The sequence below is a fragment of the Schistocerca americana genome, chromosome X (genome assembly GCF_021461395.2).
Source record: "Schistocerca americana isolate TAMUIC-IGC-003095 chromosome X, iqSchAmer2.1, whole genome shotgun sequence".
Lineage (NCBI taxonomy): Eukaryota > Metazoa > Arthropoda > Insecta > Orthoptera > Acrididae > Schistocerca > Schistocerca americana.
Window position 1 is genome coordinate 422,606,060 of NC_060130.1, and position 27,209 is coordinate 422,633,268.

Consider the following 27,209-nt stretch of genomic DNA (forward strand, 5'->3'; position numbering starts at 1 on the left):
CTACATCCAGTCATGTGATCATGACATCGGGGGATATATGACAGATATGCTCTCAGCTGCAGTCAGTCAGTGGAAAAACCATGAAGCATCAACAGCAGCCCAGATCCTCATCTGCCTTTGCATCACAGAAGAAGTGTAGAAGTTTGTACTAATTACATGTCTTCGCTACTATCACTGCATGTAGCGGTTCTTACTCTTCTTTGTCAAGTTCAATTTCTTTGTTCAACTCCATTTCATTGGCTCTGAATGTTTATTGTTTCTCCTTCTTTTTTCAGTGACCTCCAGCATGTCCATACTGACAGCAACCTCCAGCATATCTAGAGTGGCAACAGCCACCACCAGCTCATTGGGACCCCTAGCGACCTCTGGCATGTCTGGGCCATCAAGAGTCACCACCGACTTGTTGGGTCCTGCAACGACCTCTAGCATGTCAGGGCCAGCAGTGGCAGCAGCACCGTTGGATCCCGTAGTGCACCTGACCATCAGTTGAAGCAGGGCAACAAGCTGCTATTATCCAGCCTACACATTGATTTGTGTGATGAAGACACCCAGCCAGTGCCTGACTCTCAGAAGAACTGTGATGGTGGTCCCACACCACACAGTGTAGGTCGGTGCTGATCTCCAACATTCACAGCATCACAGAACATTCCGATCGGTGTTGATGAGATGGATGAGAAGCTGCCAGTTCCTCCCAGTGCTCTACTGCTTTTCACTTCAACTTATAATTTAACAGCTAGCGATTCAAGGGCCTTAAATATTGGTATAGAAGCTTCAGTGAATAGTGACTGGCATGTTGTAAGAGAGATTGAAAATACATTGAGAAGTGTAAGAATGCAGTTTATGGCATTGGAATGGGATGAATCATGTAATGCAGAGCCTCACAACAATCAGCAAATGACCTCTGAGTATTGTCCATCACTGGACATTTGCTGTGCTGGCCTGATGCTATCTATAACATCATTGTATGATGATGTGACATTCATGGTGAGGTCTGGAGGTCGATTCATTTATCTGCAACACTCCACCATTACAAACTTGTTTGGCCTAGACATGGTTGTATGCCTTGTGCTGGAAAGGCTGCACTGTGGGCTCCTGTGTATTCAAGCTGTGTATAAAGGCCTCATGACTATGTATAGTATGCACACAGACACTGCATCAATGTGGTGTCCAACGGAACACCCATCAGACTGAGAGAAATACACCGATTTCTGAGAACTTTATGACTGCCGGCTCACTATTGATATAAACCTGTCCAGCTTCACATGGCGATGACTGACTGCTAGTCAGACACACACGTGGTGCATGCAGTATCAGAGACCATGCTGTCCATTTGTAGAATTAGGAAAGTGTGCCATCTGTCTGAGTTTGATTGAAGGCAAATTATGATGGCCCGAAGACTCAGCTTGAGCATTTTGGAAACTGCACAACTTGTTGGGTGTTCAAGGGGTACTGTGGTGGGTGTCTTTAACACATGGTGAAACCAAGGTGGAACCATGTGCAGACATCACAGGGTTGTGAGGCCACCCCTCATTACAGATACTGGATGTCGTAGGCTGGGCAGAGTGGTAAAACAGGACAGAAAGCTGTTTCAGAATTAACGTCACACACTAATGCTGGGCAGCGTACAAATGTGTGTGAACACACATTCCTAATGATGGGCGCCCGCACCTGACGACCCATGCAAATACCAATGTTAATGCCACGACACTGGCAACTTTGTTTGAAGTGGGTACATGACCATTGGCACTGGATGTTGGCGCATTGGCGGAGCATTGCATGATCTGATGAATCCCAACACCTTCTTCATCATGCCAATGGGAGGGCAGGAATCCTTACTCTTCCAGGGGAACATTTCCTTGACATCAATACTGTGGGACAGTGACAAGCTGGTGGCGGTTCCATTATACTCTGGGAAATGTTCACATTGGCATCCATGGGTCCAGTGGAGCTCTTGCAAAGCACCATAATGGCCAAGGAGTATTACAGTATTATACACTGGTGGCAGATCACGTACTTCCCTTCGTAGGAATCACATTTCCTGACAATAGCGGCATTTTTCAACAAGATAATGCATTATGTCACAAGGTCAGGAGTGTGAGAGTGGTTTGAGGAACACTGTGGCGAGTTCCAATTGATGTACTGCCCCCCCCCCCCCCCCCTCCCAACTCTCCAGATCTGAACTGGATGAAACATGTCTGGAATGTGATCATAGACCACATTTATGGGAATTAAGTGACTTGTGTTTGCAGATGTGGTACCACCTCCTTCCAGCAACTTATCAAGGCCTCATAGCTTCACTGCTGTTATCCATGCCGTAGCTGGGCATACCAGGTACTAGGTAGGTGGTCATAATGGTATGGCTAATCAGTGTACAAGCTGAATTCGTGCATAAGAGAAACCTATATTTGCAAAATACTGTACTAATGTGAAGAACGAGCCAATGCATTCTTACTGATATATGCCACCGCTGATGTGTAAATAAAAGATATTATCACAAATATTTGTTGTTTTCTTATTTGACTACACCATCACTATGTAGTGTATGGTGTACCATTGTTGCTCAGTCGGTAAGATGACTGCACTATAGTGGTTACACATATTATTATTATTATTATTACTATTATCATCATCATTACAGGTGTTCATTTTTCTATCAAAGCCCATTGTACACCAAAACGTAATATAGTGGGTATCATGGCAGAGTGGGTGAAGCATCAGGACTTCGTTATGAGCTACTGGTCCAGAAGAAGAAGAAGAATAGGATACTTCTAGCTGATAATTTATGAGTGAAAATTGTAGGTCCATCATTTAAATGGAACAGGACAAATGTTCTCATGCCACTATGAACACACCTTTGAGCATGTAAGTCTATTTTCAAAAACGCTGTTACAAGCCAAGTACCATTTACTGCAATAGACACTGCAGGGTGTAGATGGTGTGACATACAGGACATGCACCAAAGCTCCTCCCCCCCCTCCCCCCCCCACACACACACCAGAAAAACTAAAGCCCAACACTGTGTTCATATCTGACAAAGTTGGTGTGGAAAACCAGGATCAAAATCTATGATATTTCTGTTTTTGCTGTCATATGAGTGCTGACGTATTTTATTTGAGCTAGACATATTTGAGAATCCTGGAACAGCTGATGAAGGGAAATGAAAATCTCATTATAGCTTTCAAACAAGACAATTAAAGTTTTTAAACACATTTACTAGGCAGATGTAGGAACCGACATATCATTCGATGATTTTGTAAGGATGTGCACAGATTGCTGGGATCACACACAGTATGAGTTTTCCCTTACTGATAAATCAAGAAAACTGAATGATGGTAAATATAGACTGAATTTCCACCATGGACAAGTTTGCACAGATGTCAGACATTTAGACTGACAGGATAGGTGTGCATAGACAGCGAATGCATCTCTACATATATGGAAAATTTCAGTCTCTCGAACGTAAGGTTTCTGAGACTGGTCAATGAACTAGATGCTAGGTTTAAGGAACTAGAGACGTATGCCCAAATCATTCTGAGAAAGAATGTAAATGACTTAGCTGTAAAGGTTGATGTGATTGAAAAGAAAGTAAATGGCTTAACTATAAAGGTTGAGCAAAATGTATGTAAGGGACATTCTGTGAAGCAGCTCGCATAGTATATAAGTACACTCCTGGAAATGGAAAAAAGAACACATTGACACCGGTGTGTCAGACCCACCATACTTGCTCCGGACACTGCGAGAGGGCTGTACAAGCAATGATCACACGCACGGCACAGCGAACACACCAGGAGCCGCGGTGTTGGCCGTCGAATGGCGCTAGCTGCGCAGCATTTGTGCACCGCCGCCGTCAGTGTCAGCCAGTTTGCCGTGGCATACGGAGCTCCATCGCAGTCTTTAACACTGGTAGCATGCCGCGACAGCGTGGACGTGAACCGTATGTGCAGTTGACGGACTTTGAGCAAGGGCGTATAGTGGGCATGCGGGAGGCCGGGTGGACGTACCGCCGAATTGCTCAACACGTGGGGCGTGAGGTCTCCACAGTACATCGATGTTGTCGCCAGTGTTCGGCGGAAGGTGCACGTGCCCGTCGACCTGGGACCGGACCGCAGCGACGCACGGATGCACGCCAAGACCGTAGGATCCTACGCAGTGCCGTAGGGGACCGCACCGCCACTTCCCAGCAAATTAGGGACACTGTTGCTCCTGGGGTATCGGCGAGGACCATTCGCAACCGTCTCCATGAAGCTGGGCTACGGTCCCGCACACTGTTAAGCCGTCTTCCGCTCACGCCCCAACATCGTGCAGCCCGCCTCCAGTGGTGTCGCGACAGGCGTGAATGGAGGGACGAATGAAGACGTGTCGTCTTCAGCGATGAGAGTCTCTTCTGCCTTGGTGCCAATGATGGTCGTATGAGTGTTTGGCGCCGTGCAGGTGAGCGCCACAATCAGGACTGCATACGACCGAGGGACACAGGGCCAACACTCGGCATCATGGTGTGGGGAGCGATCTCCTACACTGGCCGTACACCACTGGTGATCGTCGAGGGGACACTGAATAGTGCACGGTACATCCAAACCGTCATCGAACCCATCGTTCTACCATTCCTAGACCGGCAAGGGAACTTGCTGTTCCAACAGGACAATGCACGTCCGCATGTATCCCGTGCCACCCAACGTGCTCTAGAAGGTGTAAGTCAACTACCCTGGCCAGCAAGATCTCCGGATCTGTCCCCCATTGAGCATGTTTGGGACTGGATGAAGCGTCGTCTCACGCGGTCTGCACGTCCAGCACGAACGCTGGTCCAACTGAGGCGCCAGGTGGAAATGGCATGGCAAGCCGTTCCACAGGACTACATCCAGCATCTCTACGATCGTCTCCATGGGAGAATAGCGGCCTGCATTGCTGCGAAAGGTGGATATACACTGTACTAGTGCCGACATTGTGCATGCTCTGTTGCCTGTGTCTATGTGCCTGTGGTTCTGTCAGTGTGATCATGTGATGTATCTGACCCCAGGAATGTGTCAATAAAGTTTCCCCTTCCTGGGACAATGAATTCACGGTGTTCTTATTTCAATTTCCAGGAGTGTAGATGCCAACTAAGCATAATGCCATCACTGCATGGAAGACTGCTTAAGCGAAGTTATGGCTACCAAGGTTAGGGCATTTGGATAGAGAGCAGACACTAAGAGAAATCCTTAAACCAGTTACTGAATCTCTCGATAAAGTCTCAGCAAAATTACACGATGATGACAATGATGCTACTGCCGGTTCCACTAGCCATCACAGTGATGTTAGAATAAACAAAACATTTGATGCCAGTGGTGAAAAACCATACTTGATGGGCACACAGCCTGTAAGATTAAATGAAAAAACAGTTCAGATAAGCCACAGGGAATTTCAAATAACACAAAAACAGTAAAATTTTCACTCAAAAATCTGGAGATATATGGTGAAATACCATAACTGTCCAGTGTACACAGAAAATCAGGAAACCAATGCATTGTGAAATACAGTGACATTATAAAAACATTATTATTAGATGGTCGGTATAGCAGTGATGAAGGTACTGACAATTGTCATAAAAGATTCAGCAGTCAACTTCCTCAGTATATATGCTATGACGACCCCAATGAGCTAATACATCGACTACATCTGCTCATAGCATCAGCTGCCATGGACAATATCTCTCATTTGATTGAAGTTGTCTCAATAATTTGTGAGCTTATAGAGAGAGGTATAATCGAATAAATATGGAGACAGTAGTTCAGAGCTGCACAAACCAGCCCACAAAACATACCCTCACAGATACGTTATGATTAAAGTTTGGATAACTCAGGGTAAGTTAAAAAAAACGGTTCAAATGGCTCTGAGCACTATGGGACTTAACTTCTGTGGTCATCAGTCCCCTAGAACTTAGAACTACATAAACCTAACTAGCCTAAGGACATCATACACATCCATGCCCGAGGCAGGATTCGAACCTGCGACCGTAGCGGTCGCGCGGCTCCAGACTGTAGCGCATAGAACCGCTCGGCCACTCCGGCCGGCCCAGGGTAAGTTGATTTTGTAGATATGAGGGAATATTCACATAAGACTAATGGTTTCAAATATATCTTAATAGCTCTTGATACATACCTAAAATTTGCTTGGGTTGTACCTGTTTGATTATTTGTTGCAGACAGGGACGAATCGATGCAAGGACAACCTCAAAACCTATCATGGTGGAGAGTTTTACAATAGGTATTTCAAGACTGAGATGCAGTGGTATGGAATATGTCACTACTCAACATTCATCCACTTGAAGACGAGTATCGTGGAATGTCTGAATAAAACAATAAAAGGTCAATATGGATGCAGTTTAATCTTCATGGCTCATACAGGTATCCTACTGGAGATAATTGCACAATTTAATAGAACCAAACATAGCACAATAAAAATTAGGCCAGTCGATGTTTGTGATAGTGGGATCACGGATAAGGTATAATGTTGTATTAAAATGCTGGATCCATATAAACAGAAATTTAGAATGGGTAATTTGGTATTTATCTCAAAAACACAAGACAGCATTTGGGAAGTCATACCTCCCAAACTGGTAGAATGAGATATTTACAATTTCCAAAGTCCGGAGAACAAACCACAGAACTTACATCTTTAAACGATAGCAGTGGCACTGATATTTCAGGATGCTTTTACATGGAGGAAATGCAGAAGAACTCAGCATTACACATGTTTCTCATTGAATGTCTTACAAGACATCAAGGGAATAGAGCATTAGTTAAATGGCTAGGTTTTCCCGCAACACAAAACAGCCGGATTGATGCTGACGCTCTGCTATATAATCTAAATCTACATATACACACCGCTAGCCACTAAGGGCACTATTCGTGCCGAAGTCATATTTCCCCCTCTCTGTTCCACTCACACATCGCGCGAGGGAAAAACTACTGTCTGAACGCCTCAGTATTATCTCTAATTTCCCATATCTTTGAATGGTGATCATTGTGCGATTTGAAAATTGGTGGTAATAATATATGCTCTACATCCTCGGCGAAGATCGGATTTTGGAATTTAGTGACCAGTCCCTTCCGTTAAACGCGTCGTTTATCTGCAAGTGTGTCCCACTTCAAACTTTCTATGAGATTTGCAACGCTCTCGCGATGTCTAAATGTACCAGTCACTAATCTTGCCGCTCTTCTTTGGATCTTCTCAATCTCTTGAATCAGACCCAACTGGTAAGGGTCCCATACAGACGAACAATACTCTAAAACTGGACGAACTAACGGATTGTAAATAATTTCCTTTGTTGAAGGACTGAATCGCTTCAGAATTCTACCAATAAACTACAATCTCAAGTTCGCCTTATCTGTTACTTGTGTAACCTGACCGCTCCATTTGAGATCATTTCGAATAGTCACACCCAGATACTTGACGGTCATTTGTTCACAACTTTCTTGTGATACTACTCTCCTGTAGACTACAGCATCATCGGCAAACAGTGTAATGCCGCTGTCAGTACCATCCACCAGATCTTTTATGTAAATCGTAAAAAGCAGCGGACCTATTACGCTGCCGTGAGGCACACCTGATGTTACGCTTGTTTCTGTTGAAGTCTCCCCATTAGTCTCTTAGAAATCTTTCTATCCAACGTTATATGTCATCGTACAGACCGCAAGCGCTCACTTTTTGAAGCAAGCGACAGTGCGGAAGTGAGTCGAACGCCTTTCGAAAGTCGAGGAATATGGCATCAACCTGGGAGCCGGTATCTAGAGCCTGTTGTTTATCATGCACAAAGAGGGCCAGCTGTGTCTCACATGACTGCTGTTTCCTAAAACTGTGCTTGTTTCTGCAAATGAGCTTCTTAGAGTCTAGAAAGGCCATTATGTCTGAATACAAAATGTGTTCCATGATTCTGCAACAAACAGATGTCAGTGAAATTGGTCGGTAATTATGTGCATCCGATTTTCTAACCTTTTCATAGATGGCTATGACCTGGGCCTTCTTCCAGTCCCGTGGAACTTTCCGTTGTTCCAATGATCTCTGATAGATGATGGATAAGAACGGTGCTATATTTGTAGCATAGTCAACATAAAATCTTACGAGGATACCGTCTGGGTCAGATGCCTTCCTAGCGTCTAAGTATCTTAACTGTTTTACAATCCCAGATACACCAAACACTATGTCAGCCATCCTTGGGTTTGTTCGAAAACTGAAAGGGGGAATGATGCTGCAGTCCTCTACCGTGAACGAGTTTTTGAAAGCTAGGTTTAGAATTTCGGCCTTCTGTTTATCATCATCCGTTACATTACCCGTACTGTCAGCAAGAGAAGGTATTGAATTATTTGTAGCGTTCATAGATTTTACGTACGACCAAAATTTTTTTGGGTTATTTTTAGAATCTGCAGATAAAACATTGCTTTCAAGTCGAAACTTCCGGGCTGAGAGGCCGTGGTCGATGTACAAAATTTCCACCTAACGTTTCGTCTCCATCTGCGGGAGACATCTTCTGAGGTCGTCCAGTTACTGCCACTGAGGCTCCACGTACTCTCGCATTTATAGAGCACATAGAGGGCACCACCATTCGTCACGTGATGCCGACGGTGTGCCTATCTTTGGAAGGCGTCATCATTCTTGATTAAGAGTAATCGATTGTCATTCTGCTGGCGCAACGTCGACATCCATATTCTCTATACATGCACGTATGATACTGGGATGTTCGTACTACAACGCTTGTATCATTAAATTTAATTTCGTGATTCCCATCTCGAAAGACATGCTCAGCTACGGCCGATTTTTCTATGTGTCCTAAGCGACAGTTTCTTTTCAGTTCGGGTAAGCGGGTGTTTACACTTCTTTTCAGTGTTCCAATATATACTTGTCCACAACTGCATGGAATTTTGTATACCCCAGGTGTTGCTAGGGGGTGTCGGTCGTCTTTTACAGTTCTTAAATATTCCTTAATCTTCTTGGTGGGTCTGAAGATTGTTTCGATCCCATACTTGGCCAGAACTTCCCCGGTACGGTCCGTGACCTTATTAATGAACGGTAGGAAAACTTTCCCAGTAGGTGACCGTTGTTGCTCTGGGCTTCTGGCTTCTTTTCTTCTTTGATGGAGGGCTCGATCAATTTCCTTGCTGGTGTATCCGTTTTTCATGAAGGTTGACCGTAGGTGACTCAGTTCATCTTGTAAGTAAGCCGGCTCGCAGATTTTGTTGGCTCTGTCCACCAAGGTTTTCATGACACCTATTTTTTGCCTAGGATGATTGCTAGATTCTTTGTGGAGGTATCGATCCGTGTGAGTGTTCTTTCTATATACCTTGTGGCACAGCGTCCCATCCACCCGTATAATTACCGACACATCCAGGAAATTGAGTTGACCGCTGCTCTCTTTCTCCATCGTAAACTGTATCTTCGGGTTAATGCTGTTCAGATGCACCAAGAAGACATCCAACTCTTCTTCACCATGAGTCCACACTACAAATGTGTCATCAACATAGCGGTACCATTTAGCAGGCTTTTTTACTGGCAGTCTGCAGCGCTCGCTGTTCGAAGATCTCCATAAATAAATTGGCAACATCTGGGCTGAGAGGGCTTCCCATCGCCACCCCGTCGATCTTTTCGTAAAACTCATTGTTATACTGGAAATAAGTTGTCGTCAGGCAGTGTTTAAATAAAGCCACTATGTCAGTCGTAATAATATCTGCGGTATATGAAATAGCTTCGTTTACGGGCACCATGGTAAACAATGACACTACATGGAAGCTCACAAGAATATCACTTGGGCTGACGTTAATCTCCCTCAGTTTTTCAATAAAATGCGCCGAGTTTTTAATGTAACTGTCCGTTCTGACGATGTGTGGTTGCAGCAAGCAGGCGAGATATCTGGCCACCCCTTGTGTTGGAGATCCTATGGCACTCACAATCGGTCTCAACGGGACCTGTGGTTTATGTACCTTTGGGAGTCCATAAAGTCTGGGTGGATAAGCTTCCGTTTTGCAGAATTGTTTTTTATCATCCGAAGAAAGAGAAGATTGTTTCACCAGTTCTACATCTACATCTACATCTACATCCATACTCCGCAAGCCACCTGACGGTGTGTGGCGGAGGGTACCTTGAGTACCTCTATCGGTTCTCCCTTCTATTCCATTCTCGTATTGTTCGTGGAAAGAAGGATTGTCGGTATGCCTCTGTGTGGGCTCTAATCTCTCTGATTTTATCCTCATGGTTTCTTCGCGAGATATACGTAGGAGGGAGCAATATACTGCTTGACTCTTCGGTGAAGGTATGTTCTCGAAACTTTGACAAAAGCCCGTACCGAGCTACTGAGCGTCTCTCCTGCAGAGTCTTCCACTGGAGTTTATCTATCATCTCCGTAACGCTTTCGCGATTACTAAATGATCCTGTAACGAAGCGCGCTGCTCTCCGTTGGATCTTCTCTATATCTTCTATCAACCCTATCTGGTACGGATCCCACACTGCTGAGCAGTATTCAAGCAGTGGGCGAACAAGCGTACTGTAACCTACTTCCTTTGTTTTCGGATTGCATTTCCTTAGGATTCTTCCAATGAATCTCAGTCTGGCATCTGCTTTACCGACGATCAACATTATATGATCATTCCATTTTAAATCACTCCTAATGCGTACTCCCGGATAATTTATGGTATTAACTGCTTCCAGTTGCTGACCTGCTATTTTGTAGCTAAATGATAAAGGATCTATCTTTCTGTGTATTCGCAGCACATTACACTTGTCTACATTGAGATTCAATTGCCATTCCCTGCACCATGCGTCAATTCGCTGCAGATCCTCCTGCATTTCAGTACAATTTTCCATTGTTACAACCTCTCGATACACCACAGCATCATCCGCAAAAAGCCTCAGTGAACTTCCGATGTCATCCACAAGGTCATTTATGTATATTGTGAATAGCAACGGTCCTATGACACTCCCCTGCGGCACACCTGAAATCACTCTTACTTCGGAAGACTTCTCTCCATTGAGAATGACATGCTGCGTCCTGTTATCTAGGAACTCCTCAATCCAATCACACAATTGGTCTGATAGTCCATATGCTCTTACTTTGTTCATTAAACGACTGTGGGGAACTGTATCGAACGCCTTGCGGAAGTCAAGAAACACGGCATCTATCTGTGAACCCGTATCTATGGCCCTCTGAATCTCGTGGACGAATAGCGCGAGCTGGGTTTCACATGACCGTCTTTTTCGAAACCCATGCTGATTCCTACAGAGTAGATTTCTAGTCTCCAGAAAAGTCATTATACTCGAACACAATACGTGTTCCAAAATTCTACAACTGATCGACGTTAGAGATATAGGTCTATAGTTCTGCACATCTGCTCGACGTCCCTTCTTGAAAACGGGGATGACCTGTGCCCTTTTCCAATCCTTTGGAACGCTACGCTCTTCTAGAGACCTACGGTACACCGCTGCAAGAAGGGGGGCAAGTTCCTTCGCGTACTCTGTGTAAAATCGAACTAGTATCCCATCAGGTCCAGCGGCCTTTCCTCTTTTGAGCGATTTTAATTGTTTCTCTATCCCTCTGTCGTCTATTTCGATATGTACCATTTTGTCATCTGTGCGACAATCTAGAGAAGGAACTACAGTGCAATCTTCCTCTGTGAAACAACTTTGGAAAAAGACATTTAGTATTTCGGCCTTTAGTCTGTCATCCTCTGTTTCAGTACCATTTTGGTATTTCTCCAAATTTTGGTAATAGGATCCTTCTGAAGCTTTTTGTACGTAGTGGGATCCAAAAGGTCACTAATCTTCTTGTGATAATCTTCGGTGTTTGGCTAAACCGTAGCATTTCCTTTATGAGCTGCAAGTACAATAATGCTCTTATCCACATTGATCTCTCTCAGTGCCCCCCTTTCCGCTTGAGACAAATTGCTGGTAGGTGGTTTCGCTTGGCGTAATATTCTGGCTGTTTCAGTCATGATTTCATCCGCGGAATGCGATGATAACAAACGGATTCCTGCCTCCACATTCGCTATAATGTCCTCCGTAGGAACCTTCAGTGGCATGACTGCAAAGTTGCATCATTTCGATAGAACTGAATGTTCCTCTTTTGTTAATTCTCTCCCAAACATGTTAATCATAGTTCGAGAGTTGCCAGTGACTGATGTTTCACCTCTGCTTTTCTGTAGGCCATGGAATTTCCTCTTCTGCCTATTAGTTGCCATTGCTGCACTGAGCTCCATGGTCCTGAACGTTAGACAGTCCACCTTATTCCAGTCATAACACTGTATTATGTTAGTGATATATAAATGGAGATATAACAGCTTATTGCTAGTTTCCGCTAGTTCTCGCCACGTCTGGTGAATTCGTTCCCGTAGCATCGCTACAACCGCATGGAACCTGGCAGAAGGCGCATTCTGATCTGGCTCAGCATCCGCCCCCCCCCTCCCCAGCATCAGATGGCACAGATCTATTAGCAAAGTGCTTGGGATCTGGCAGGAGCCTGCATCCCCCATGCAGCCTTCGCCTTGAGGCTCGAGACGTCGACACAGTCCGACACCCACACTGAGCTGAGAGGAGGCCGGCTGACTCAGTCTCACCTGCGGTCGGCTCAGTGACAGAGAGCTGTGACATCCCCCCCCCCCCCCCTTGCACATCTAGTAAATCAGAGAGGCTGCCCCAGCTCCCACACACCCACCACACCTCAAGGTGGCACTCTAGAGCCTTTTGACTGTGGCCAACAAAGCTTCCACCTGCTTTTGGACTGTGGCCAACTCCTCCTGCATACGCACACAACAGACACGATCCCTGTCCATCTAACTAATATGTGATTTACTATAAGAAACTTAAGGAAACCTACTGCCACACAAGGTTAAGAGCTACACTCTAGTTGGCAGAAAGGACACTCAACAACGAAAAACAATAAAAATGTATGGTAGAAGCATTTTATTGAAAAACTGAGGGAGATTAACGTCAGCCCAAGTGATATTCTTGTGAGCTTCGATGTAGCGTCATTGTTTAGAAGCTAGATCTGGTGCTTATTTTCCTGCTAGTGGCTATCTAGTGAATACTAAGAAAAAAATAACAGTGACCTACAGTAAACTGCTAGGGGCTATCTAATTAATATTATTAATGAATTAAACAGTAAACTACGGTAAGCTACACCTACTGATTATCCCTCGTATTTATAATGTAAACAAACGTTTACGTACACGCGAAAATGACCTAATAAAACTATAAAAACCACTACCTACAATGTATTGAGTCTAAATGACACTAATAAACGTAAATACTGAGTATTGTACACTGACAGATGCAGGTACAAAACAAAACCTTTAGCTAACAATAAGAGTTCAGACTGTAAAGCACAAATACGAACTCTGCGTTACAGGTACAAAACAAAACCTTTAGCTAACAATAAGAGATCAGACTGTAAAGCACAAATACGAACTCTGCTTTACAGAAACCGAGGGGCTTACAGTACACGATCGCTGAAGCCCACAACAAGCTAAGGAATTTAAGCAGACGGCGAGGTGAGTTTTAGCTTTCTTCTAACTAAACCGTATGTAAGAAGGGCTCAGAAATTGTATTATAACACTGATTTACTCAGATATTGTAGTGTAACACTAACTTACCATGTATTTTACGTTTGCTTAACTGTTAACGCTCACAGGTTGCGCTAGTAAACGTATACAATTGAGGTTAGAATTCACTGTCAGTTCACTATTCCTAATAAAACGTAGAAAAACTGCTACTTCAGTGTATCGAGTCTAAATGGCACTAATAAGCGTGAATACTGAGTATTGTACACTAACTTAAACTGATTAACCCTCGTATTTATAATGTAAACAAACATTTACGTACACGAGAAAAATGACCTAATAAAGCGTATAAAAACTGCTCCCTTCAATGTATCGAGTCTAAATCACACTAATAAACGTAAATACTGAGCATTGTACACTGACTTAATTGATAATGGGGTGCTTAGAGCACAACCAGCACAGTAGCATAACATGCACGAGAGGAGACACGTTATAGGAGGTGGTGATGTTCTCGACAAACTTCCAGTGGAATTGTAAATTACTGTTGACCTCGTACAAAGATTCAAAAACGTTTAGCTCTTGGAGACAAAAGGTTTAACCTGCTTGACGAGGCGTGTTTGGAACAAGACATTGCATATGCAAAACATAAAGACCTCCCAGGATATCACGCTGCAGATCGAATATTTACTGATAAAAGCAAGGAAATGCATGTGAGAAAGGATACTGGTGTAGGACAACGCATTGCAGCATTTGTTGATAAAACCATGCACAGTAAAATTAAATTGGGCTTGGATATGAATTTCAAGCAAGTTATGAATGCTGCATGTCGTGCACTGAAGAAGAAGAAGAAGAAAAAGAAGAAGAAGAAGAAGAAGAAGAAGACAGCGATGAGGACAAAGAAGAAGCCAGGACAGGGGTGTCTTAAAACCGTATCCTGACAATGATGGCCGGCCTTTGTGGCCGAGCGCTTCTAGGTGCTACAGTCTGGAACTGCGCGACCGCTATGGTCACAGGTTCGAATCGTGCCTCGGGCATGGATGTGTGTGATGTCCTTAGGTTACTTAGGTTTAAGTAGTTCTAAGTTCTAGGGGACTGATGAACTCAGATGTTAAGTCCCATAGTGCTCAGAGCAATTTGAACCATTCTGACAATGATGTACGTAGCTGTAAAGTGCCCTGTAGCATAAAGGACCGGTTAAAGCACCCTGGGTTCTGCTTCTACCCAAGACATCAGATGGAATTATGCCCTTCTTCTGCCTCCCGTTGCAGGTATATGAGCGATAGGTGCTGCTGCTATTGCCAGAATAGTCAAAAACGCACAGAACTCCCAGGAGAGGCTATAGGAAGGAAGAAGACATAACCGCATGATGGAAGCAGCAGCGACCGAAAAAGGATTATACCTGATACAATACAAGAAAAGGCTTGGTCTCTTCAGAAACAAAAAAATCCCGTTAGCTATCCCACTGGATAGACCGCTTACAAATACAGATCTGCTCAAGTTTCTTAGGAAAAAGTTCAATATTATAAGATTCCGTGGTGCGTTTACGCGGGATACAGTAATGAAGACTATGTGGAAATGAGAAGAATGTCGGATTGTGAATTTAGATTTTTATGGGGATCATGAACCCACTGTGTGCCGTATGTTAATAAAAATACAAATAACGTTTACTACTTCGACTCATTTGGTGACCTGCAGCCACCAGAAGGGTATAACGCTACCTCACCGACAGTAGACATTTTCTACAATTTTCATCGCTGCAGAGACATTAATACCTACTTATTCAGGCATCTGTGCCTCATGTTCCTCCTAACATTTACGAAGAAGCATATATGTAAGAAGATGCATGAAGCATACGTCTTTAAGTTGAGATTTAGATGCAATGTCGTATACTCTGACTTTAAAAGAACGAGCGTCAGTATTACGCGCGAGTTACTTCCCACTGATTGATTTAAACAACGGGGAGTGTAGTATTGCGCTGGTTGGACTGAAGACATTAAACAGGATTCTGAATATCACAGAGCTTAACAATAAGTTTCATCAAGAAATTAATGGTGGGAAGGAAATAGTGAAAATAGAACCTGGTACATACGATATTGACGATTAAACGAAGTTTTAAAACGATCTGGAAGAAGGGATTGTGCTATGTACAAACGTAAATAAACTTAAATCTGAAATAAAGACAACGAGTGCAATAGTTGACTTTACCAGAGATGTTCAATAGGACGGCTGCTGGGTTTCACAAAAGGACACGTTGTGAATAAGGCTCCTAATAAATTTTACAGGTCCAACTAGTCAGTGGATACACTTCCTATCCGTACAATCCATGTCGAGAGTAATATTGCAGCAAACTCTCATCTCAATAATAGATTGATTCATACATACCACGAGTTTCTTGAATCAATTGGTCTGAAACTTTACAATGACGTCGTTCGATGCAACTAACCCGATGGAATATGACGAGTGTATTAAATGCCAGTAATACTTCTCGCATAAACCTTATGCATCAAACACATTTAACAAGAAAGATGAAATTAAGATTGTCATCCAAGACCAAGACGCTCTAACTCTCCCATGCACGAGTTTCATAAATCTTGATGGATAATTTACGAAAAGGGGTGGTACTACTACAGTGATATTGAACCTTGCACGTAATGCTTCAGGGTTCCTGTTTCATGAGTTACGATATGAAGTTAACGGGCTCGAGATTGAGCATACACGCAATGTAGGCATAACATCAACTCTTAAAATGTATGTCCCCGCTTTTCCGTCAGATTTGAACGATTTACAAAATACTGGATGGTTCGTAGACGAGCCAATGGAGAGAACAGTGGAAGAGTACAAGAGGTTTACAGCACGCATACCTTTAAAACTGCTTATGGGATATTTGAGAACATGTGGCCACTTGGTCTGAATGCTAAACAGAAACTTATTGTGATGTGGAGTGCAACAAATAACAACTGATACATTTAAGGATCTCAAGAGGAGAACGAGTTCACCATCTAAAAAATAATATGGAAAATGCCACACATCACTGTATCGGATGACCAGTATTTGAAACTTTTAAACGTTCTGAACGCTGGTGTATTTTTACCATTATATTTGATATCATGGGAGGTCTTCGAGTACCCAGTGCTACCGACTGCAAACAGACAAATGTGGTCTATTAGAACCTCCGCTCAATTGGAGACGTCCTGGTTCATAATACTTGCGTTTCAGACCAAAAGAAGAGGGAATAAAGCAAACGATTCCACAAAATTTGACAGTTGTAGGTTAACTAATGTCACAATCTACCTGAACTTCGAATTCTACCTGTATGATGATTTACACCTGGAGTAGAGTGAAAATGTATACAGTGTAACATATGACATGTATGTGAGGTCCTGTGCTTCATAATATTAAGAGAAATTCAAGGAACTGTCACCAATCATTAAAACAGATTGGTCAAAATAGAACGAGGTAATTGCACCTGGACCTACAGATGTACGAAATGAATTTGAATCTTTGGCAATTTCCAAGAACACACTGCAACGTATGCTCTAATTAAACATGACCATGTGATTAACTATTTCCCTCTCACTGGTGTTTTGCAACGAACTGTATAAATGAACAAGTGCTGCGCCATTCCAAGAGCATTTGACAGATGTATCTTAAGGTAAGAACATAATTGCCGTTGCTCAGTTTCTATAATGATGAGCGTAAACAATTCATATTTAAAGATTTTGTATTCATAGCATACACAGAAGATGCCGTAATAATAAGGATATTCACCAAGGTCTTTCGAGGGTGTGAAGTGCTGCTAATAGACGGAGGAAAGCAAAGTGGTTAACACGTTTCTAGCACGGAATTCAGTAGGTTGATTCTGGTATACCCTATAAAGATATGGTGACGCCACTTAGATTATTAGACCACACGGATACCATCATCTACGTCAATTGCGAGGAGACAATCACATAGATGTGTTGAATCTTCAAGTTTGCTGCTATTCAAGAACTGGAATTCTATGGGTGTCCTGCTATCCATTGACTCAAGAAGGAGATGTGAAAATAATATTGCTTCTACTTCTTACATTGTAAAATTATATTTAAGTTGGACGAAAAAGAAATGCTTTTTTTACCTTACAATCTGTGTATGATTTCTCTTCAGCCTGCTTTTACCTTGATTGCATACTGTTTTGTCCAGATACTATATCTATAGTTTATTTCAAGTACTGGTGATATAATGTGAGACCAATTTACCACACATCTTTGGAAGTGGGCAGCGTCACATGCCTCCTGCTCCCATAAACTAATTTGTGCTGTGCAAGATGTAATCCCATTCAACCATTTTATAAATTTTGTTATCTTCCATGTTAACCTTCACCTTCATGTTCAAAACTGATGTCATTTGTGTCTTGCACATTGTCTTCATATACACCTGAAATATGTATTTTTGTAAATACTAACAACAGCAAAGACATATGATAATTATTTTTTTCATTTGTTCAGTTATCGCTGATACAATTTGATTCTTGAGGTACAATTTGGTTCTTGATGTACAATTTAGTTGTAATTTTCAGTGCAGAGTTACTTTTTTACACAATAACAATGAAATATTTATAGGTTTTCAGATATATAAATCTGTGCCAAGACTTTTATACTTACGCTACAATTAAATTCCACAGTGTCAACAGCAGCAGTTATATGGTTGTTTTACAGCAACAGGACTGATGGACCGTGAACCATGTACATATACACATCTACACTTAAAAACTAATGAGACATGGACATCTTGCAGCAGATGATGCTTAAAAAATTGTTCTATTTACATGATGTGCAAGGTGAGTATATATACGTATTTCTGAGGTACATTTTTTGGTCAATGCAAACGATGTGCATATATTTCACGAATACAATTCTTGTTGAGGAACATGGTGGATAGTTCTTTATTTTACAAGATATGTATATTTAAAAGTGTACACAGTACACGCTGTTCACACACATGGTGCACACAAATAAATAAATATTTACACGACACAGACACGCACACACACACACACACACACACACACACACACACACACACAAACAAATACTTGCACTATGATAAAAGTGTCATACTGTTTTCCAGTATTTACACCCAGTCTCATTCTCTCTCTCACACTCAGTCAAGGTCACACCTCCCGCTCTCTCTCAACAACTGAATAGTGAGAGCATGGCGGAGTTTCAATTCCATCATCACAAATGACCCTTTTATTGTCACGAGGCCACAGGAAAACTTCAGACTGCAGCATGGTGTACATCTCGTGTCCTGTTGTTCAAATACTAGTTTGCTGCACCATATGCAGCAGCTGCGGCGTAGCACTGCGAACACCACTATACAGACACTGCAAATAGTCTTCGATAAAGAGAGCTCTCGATGCCGCACGGGGCACACCCTTAGCCTGTCTCTGGGTGGCATCTTCCAGAGTGTGATAAGCATACATTTTTGTTCACAGACCTACAGGCTCCACAACCAGTGACCCATTCACGTAGTTTTTCATTAGGCCAACAGCCTATTTGTTCTGTGGAAAAATACCATAAGGATTATTGGATGTGTGTGAAACTGCAGTGCCTCACCCAACAGATAAAGCTGTCTGTATCCATATAAAGTAATTTGGGATCAACGACATGGAATATGGATAGATCTAGTGTGCACATCCCTACATAGACAGGTTTCGTGAACTGTATTTCAACCTTTGCCATGTCCACAGCAACAAGGTTCTCACTGAATATTGTGACCTGTTCAAAATTTGGTGTGGCAATGAATTTTCTTGCACCACACCGCTCATACCATTCAGCTGTAATCAAACTTTCACAGTGTTCCCTCAGATTCTGCATTGTTTTACCGAATATTTAATTCCTTAAAATTCAAAAAATCTTTCTCAAAGTCATGCGTCGTGGAAGACATCAGTGTCGTATTGAGATCAATATAGTCCTTTAGCCAGGGGGATTGCTTGAAGGAGATACGCTGGGTGTTTCCAATCAGCTTCATCCACAATCTGAGACACTGCTGGAGGTCACGATAGTGAGTAATGTATCTCCGCTTATTCCCCAGCGCTTTTACCAGTTTTGCGGAGGAGCCTGCTTGCGGAACTAGTTTCTCTGGCCACAGCAACAAATCAGCGTGCACCTCATGCTAACTAATAGACTATGTGTGCTCTGCCTCCACCGCATACCCCACATCTGTATTAGCCGCCATGCCCTCGGTTTTGGCCGGCCGGTGTGGCCGAGCGGTTCTAGGCGCTACAGTCTGGAACTGCACGACCGCTACGGTCGCAGGTTCGAATTCTGCCTCGGGCATGGATGTGTGTGCTGTCCTTAGGTTAGTTAGGTTTAAGTAGTTCTAAGATTTAGGGGATTGATGACCTCGGATGCTAAGCCCCATAGTGCTCAGAGCCATTTGAACCATTTTTTGTCCTCGGTTTTTCCACATAATTCCTTGCATTGTTCTTCAGACACGCGTCGAAAGTCCCCAATCGGCAGTGATTGTTGCATGGCGTGCCCATATAAATTATTGACATCCAAGTACTTGATATAACTTGAATCAAGTGATGTGTTGTGTCTCTCACCCATACTTGGGTTTTTGCCTTGGCGTGTCTATCGACACGCTGATTAAGTCCCACAGAGATCCCTCGAGCAAAGGAAAGAAGCATGCCGGCATCGGTCAATAGTTCAATGCTACACATCGTTTCCTTGAGCATAGTGTCCCAGGACAACCCAGGTGCTGTGTAATAAAAGGCGGGATCCAGAGAATATGTGGTCATCCACAGTCTCTGATATTTCTCTAAAACGTCCGCAAGAGAGTGCTGAGCTGAGACGTTGAATTCCCGCCAGACATTTGAATCATGCTCAGACTCTGCATCCCTTTTAGCATCGCCCGTAAAGTTGATAGAGAATGCATTTATGTCAGGTAGCCTGGTTTCGTTGAGCTTTGCCACACTATCCAGATACTCGTATGGAATAACCCCTTCCTAGTCACGAGTTAAAACTTTTCCTCGTCAGGAAATCAGCTTGAGTGGTGTGCATATCCACAGGCGCCGACTCCATGGGGCCTGAGGAGGCCCAAGTCCCCTCAAAATTCGTTTGGGGGGTGGGGGGTGGAGCCCCACAATAATTTAAGAAAATTGTTAGTTATATTATGATTTTGAAAAATCACAAAATTATGTTGGAATTTTTAATTTTCCTTGTTTGACGATAGTTATCTTTTAAAATACATTCAGTAATGAGTCAAATAAGATAATTATTACGGTAGTAAGCAGGTTAACTGAAAAGGAGTGGTGTGAATCATGATACTGTGAAAGTGCGGCGGACACACTTAGAATTTGTCCCCGTGAGCGAACCTTTGCGTAAAGTCTGGCGCCGGCGGGCCAGCGCTGCAGCTGCTGCGACATCAAAAGGACTGGAGCAGAAGCGCCTTGAACCCTCTGCCTCACGTCACCTTGACGCCTCGAGACATTACGACACCGCAGCTATATAAAGCCCACCATTTTGTCACAGCCATTCAGTACGGATAGTTTCGTTCAGTGCATGCTGCAGACGTTTTTAGTGTTCCGGCTTTAGTGTTTAGTGGACTATGTAATATGACTATATTTTATTCGTTTACTTCAGTCTCTTAGATTGTTGTGAATTAAGTTTGCAATGTATAAATTTGTTACTAAAAAAGCGCGCTTGGAAGTTGATGATACTGCAAGTCAACCTCCAACAATTATTGTGTCGTCAGTTGCTTCGGCGTCTTCAGGCGAGAACCGCTCACAGCCGAAACCTGGACAATCCGGTAAGGGAAGATCAATTTAGAAGTCTTAGTTGATCAAATACACATGGCTAGAACATGAAGCATCTACCGAAAAGTTTTTTGCAAAACCTGCAAAGACGCAGATGCTAAAAATATATTACAATTTTCTTAAAAAAAAAAAGAAGATGCATTTACTTCCGTAGGGTTTTCTAACTCGAAAAAGGCTTTGGAAAAATTCAGACTTCATGAAAATACGTTTACGCATAAAGAAGGTGCTGTGAGACTAAATTCTATCACCAGCCGAAGTGTGACCTCCCAATTGAATGAACAATTAGATAGTGATACGAAGAAAGGCAGTTTAGCTCTTGAGGCAATTTTTACTACCGTGCAATTTCTATGTCGACAAGGACTAGCAATTAGAGGGCATAAAGATGTAAACTCAATTTTTTTTTTCAATTGTTGGAACTCTGAAAGAATGACAAACCTGAGTTTAAAAATTGGTAAGTGCGTTCGGGGTATAAGTGGGCGTCCCACGATATTCAAAACGAGATCATTGATTTACTAGGAACGTCTCTGTTGAGAAAGGTATTGGTTTCATTAAATAAGACTGAACATTTTTCTATTATAGTTGATGAAACAAGCGATTCTTCGATTCACGAACAAGTGTCATTTTGCATCCGCACTGTCGTTGATTCCTTAATCATCAACGAAGACTTTCTTGGCTTATATGAAACCCCCCACACTAAATCACGAACTCTGTTTAGTGTTTTAAAAGACGTTTTTGCTCGTCTTCATTTGTCAATGGATAACTTAAGAGGACAACTTATGATGGTACCTCGAATATGAGAGGTAAGTTCAAAGGACTAAAAAAGTTAGTTTAGGATATACAACCAAAAGCACGTTATGTGCACTGCACTGCTCACAGTTAAGACTTGGCAGTTGTAGACAGTCTCCGCCATCTTACTTCTATGGGGGATATTATGGCTTTAGCCAAGGACTTAATAAACACCGTAAGGGAATCCAACAAAAGGATGGGACTTTTCAGAAGCATACGCTGTGAAAGCGCCAACGTCCAAGCTGGTCTACGACCCCTTTGTCCGACGCGATGGACTATGCGAGCTTCTAGTATCTTGAGAATATTAAAACTTTAAAGAACTTCTAGTCTGCAGAGGACAAAACAGGCAGGTTACAAATGTGGAGGCTGCCTTGAGTCAATGTTACAATTCAAGACTTATTTCTTTTTGCGTCTTTATTGCCATGCAATGAACCCAGTAAAGGATGTCAATGAAAAAATTCAATGCCCCCATCGTAGTGTTGCTGATCTGGAAAAAATATATGAGGGCTTGATCTGTATATTGAATGGAAGGAGTGATAGTTTTGAACACTTTTGGGAATTGTGTTTTAAAGAAAAACCTTCAGAAGTTGATGATCCTTCGCTTCCTCGGAATCGAAGTATACCAAAGAAGTATGAAAACAACGAAGCCAGCTCACCGCACACTTTCAAAATCCCAAAGGATTACTACAAAGCTATTTACATTGAAGTTTGTGAACCGGTTCAATCTTGCATTATTGAGCTGTTTGCTTCAACTGGACTCACACAGGTCATTGCAGTTGAACAAGAGTGCTTGCTTTTAGTAAACAGAGGTGAAACAAATTTGGAAAAATCAACTGAGTTTTTCAAAAATGACCTAGACATTGAGAGACTGCACTTACACTTCAATATGTTAGCCGATATCGCTAATAAAAAACAACTGGTCTTAAAAAACATGCGTGATGTAAGAAAGTACATTACACAAGAGCCTGCAGTTGGGGAAGTGTTATGTGAAGTAGTGAAGTGCGTTAAGTTCTCCAAGTAGTTCCAATCACGACAGCAACAGCAGAAAGGTCATTTAGCGCCCTCAGACGTCTGAAGTCATATCTCCAATCAACGATGGGACAGAAGCGATTGAACAACTTGTCTGATCTTCATGCCCACCGAGATGTTTTGGATGAATTCGATATTCGACCAGTCATCAACGACTTCATATTAAGTAATCCAGTCAGATGGTCGACGTTTGCACCTTTTTAAAGACACTCTAACCTTAATAATGGCATTTAGAGCAATATTAAAAATCTTTATGAAGTAGAGAATTAAATACATACATAATGATAAGTTTTCAGTCTCGAAATATTAGTACTAATTTAGTACTGCAAAACTATATTACTATAGTACTGTATTAGTTATTTTTAAATATCTAAATATTTTTATGGTGTAAGACCAAATTAAAATCTGCTATTTACATACTTTTTGACTGAAAGTATTAGGCATACTGTATTTAGCTTCCATTCAATATACAGATCAAGCCCTCATATATTTTTTCCAGATCAGCCTTATTCAAAGTAAGCTTAAATTAGCTATTTCACTTATTAATCAAAGTGTTATCGCTGTGCTACAGCAATATTATATGTTTTAATCTTTTAATGATAGTTTACCTTTTGTTTAAATACAATTTCAGTCTTTTCAGAGCTATATATTCACTGCTCTATAATAGTCTATAAGCATGATTATTACTGCAAATTAAGTTAGCTTTTTACGAAAATATCCTGAGTGTTTATGTTTTGCTTCTTTTTCAAAATCCAAAATATGTGACAGGCTTGTGAGAGATACACCACGTGATCAAAAGTATCCGGACACCCCAAAAACATATGTTTCCATATTAGGTGCATTGTGCTGACACATATTGTCGGGTACTCCATATCAGCGACCTCACTAGTCATTAGACACAGTGAGAGAGCTGAATGGGGCGCTCCGCGGAACTCATGGACTTCGAACGTGGTCAGGTGATTGGGTGTCACTTGTGTTCCACGTATGTACACGAGATTTCCACGCTCCTAAACATCCCTCGGTCCAATGTTTCCGATATGATGGTGAAGTGGTAACCTGAAGGGACACGTACAGCGAAAAGCATACAGCCCGACGTCGTCTGTTGACTGACAGAGAGCGCCGACAATTGAAGAGGGTCGTTATGTGTAATAGGCAGACATCTATGCAAGCCATCACACAGGAATTCCAAACTGCGCCAGGATACACCGCAAGTACTATGACAGTTAGGCGGGAGGTGAGAAAACTTGGAATTCATGGTTGAACGGCTGTTCGTAAGCCACACATCACGCCAGTATATGCCAAACGATGTATCACTTACTGTAAGTAGTGTAAAAATTGGACGATTGAACAGTGGAAAAACGTTCTTTGGACTGAAGAATCACGGTACACAATGTGGCGATCCGATGGCAGGGTGTGGGTATGGCGAATGCCCGGTGAACGTCATCTGCCAGCGTGTGTAGTGCCAACAGTAAAATTCGGAGGCGGGGGTGTTATGGTGTGGTCGTGTTTTTCATGGAGGGGCTTGCACCTCTTCTTGTTTTGCGTGGCGCTATCACAGCACAGGCTTGATGTGTTAAGCACCTTCTTGCTTCCTACTGTTGAAGAGCAATTCGGGGATGGCGATTGCATTTTTCAACACGATCGAGCATCTGTTGATAATGAACGGCCTGTGGCTGAATGGTTACACGACAATAACATCCCTGTAATGGACTGGCCTGAACAGAGTCCCGACCTGAATCCTATAGAACACCTTTGGGACGTTTTGGAAAGCTGACTTCGTGCCAATCCTTACCGACCGACATCGTTACCTCTCCTCAGTGCAGCATTCTCTGAAGAATGGGTTGCCATTCCTCAAGAAACCTTCCAGCTCCTGATTGAACGTATGCTTGCGAGAGTGGAAGCTGTCATCAAGGCTAAGGGTGGCACAAGACCATAATGAATTCCAGCATTACCGACGGAGAGCGCCAGGAACTTGTAAGTCATTTTCAGCCAAGTATCCGGATACTTTTGATCACGTAGTGTATGTGAGGCTGTAGGGTCAACTTCACAATGGGTCACAGGAGCGAGGAGGCATTCCGAGTCAGCATACAGTACAAATGGGTGTTGCTCCAGATGCTGAGTTTTCTTAAAATTTATGAATTAGTTTTCCTCAGTAGGCATAACAGCACACTATGGGGTCTAGGAGGCGTAGTTTACTAGACGTCTAATAACTTGTCTGAGTAAAAGGTATTGAGGCACCTTAATCAAATATACTCTTTACTGTTGTATATAGTCAGCTGGGATGAAATGAGTCAAGACATGTCTTTGATACCAACATAGTAATATCTTTCTCCATTGGAGGATGGCAGCATATTCACATGGATGTCATGCTAGCCGAATAATTTTGAGAAATGGAGGGATTCGACGATTGTATGCTCCTGCTCGTTCTGCACTTCTGGCTTGCGTCTATCCAGGTCAAAAACATGACCCGATATTCCAGTATTCTGCGCCTCAAACTAAAGTATGTCCTAGATCTTGATGGGGATCTCGATACAATCAAAACACTTATAAAACTCAAGGTATCTACCGTATCGAAATGTACGCTGTGGATGATTACAATAATTGTAATTTCTTTCACAACCGCAGATTCACCATGCAAAACAAACCTGGTCGATTTTATTTTTGACATTAATACATGTCTTCTTATCAGCTATATCCTTATTAAGGTTTATGTAGCTAGATCATCCATTTACTGGATCATAGACATGTTTACGGATGTTAGGTGTAGTATTTAGCTGAGTGCTTTAACTGTCCCTCTAATTTCCATCTCGGAAGACTGGTCCAATATAGCCCTCAAGGTGGACTCATGAAACCACTCGACAATCGTTATGTTCTGCCGTATCACGCCATTTTCCCCCCAAAGATAGTGCCAGAGGCCTGTTTGGAGGGATGTGGCAGCTTGATGCACAGCACAGTGCTGCATTTAATGGCGGGATACCATGTACCGTTGAGGAGCTCCATTTCCAGAACAGGAAGGCATGCTATGAGAAACCTTACAAGACCACGGTATCCTGCTTCTGGATTCTCAACCCTAGTGAACAAGATTCATATCTCAAAGGCGTCCACAATCACCGAGTATTATAATTGCAGTATGGTGTTACTAATCTGATGTCCTTCACTAAGGGGTGGGCAACGAAGTGCTGCTAGCCACAGGGTTATTACTACTGTTACTATAACTACAACTGATTGGCGACACTGTAGCTGCTGCTGGCTGGGCTGCGATGAGAAGCAGGGACGTGCAAATACCTTGAGGTTTGGGCAAAAACTTGAGGCAGTTGGAGATGCTGCATTGCCATAGTGTGAGCAGCTTGGCTGCAGCTATGGCTGCAGCGATGGTTGTTGGCACAACCCTGAGCCAGTTGCCAGAGGGAGGCTGGCCCATGGATACCAGAGCCGAGTTGGTGTGGAGGCAGATGCAGTGGTGGCTGTGGCTGCTGCAGCTTCCCGTGCAGTGACAAGCTACGTCTTACATGGTGGAGCACGAAGCACAGGGTCTTGTCTACATTATCGTTCTTTCACCGATTCAGGTATCCGCTCCAATGCATACTGCATGGGTGGCGGTGCTGTAGAAGAAGAATAACGAGAAATAAGTACATCAATCCAGACGTTGCCTGCTGCTGCAATGAGAGAAATAACCCTGGATGTTTGTGAGCAGAGTGAGTATGTATATACACACATCGAAATACGTTTTGCATCATCTCGGTTCCGAGAGTTCCGGAACCTGTACAGAAAACTGGAACAGAGATGAACATAAACCCTTTTTATTGCTCATGAAAACCACACATTGCATGTTGCATCACCATACAGCGAGATCTTTAGAGGGGGTGGTTCAGACTACTGTACACCCCGGTACCTCTAAAACCCAGCAGAGCCCCTTCTTCTTTCTTTTCGTCGTGACATACTATCCACAAATACGTCAAGGCACTGTTGGTCCAGATTGTCCTACACCTCAATGGCGATTAGGGTAGATCCCTCAGAGTGGTCATGTCGTCCATACGCAGCCCTTTTCAGTCTATCAAGCATGTTCGATAGGGTTCATG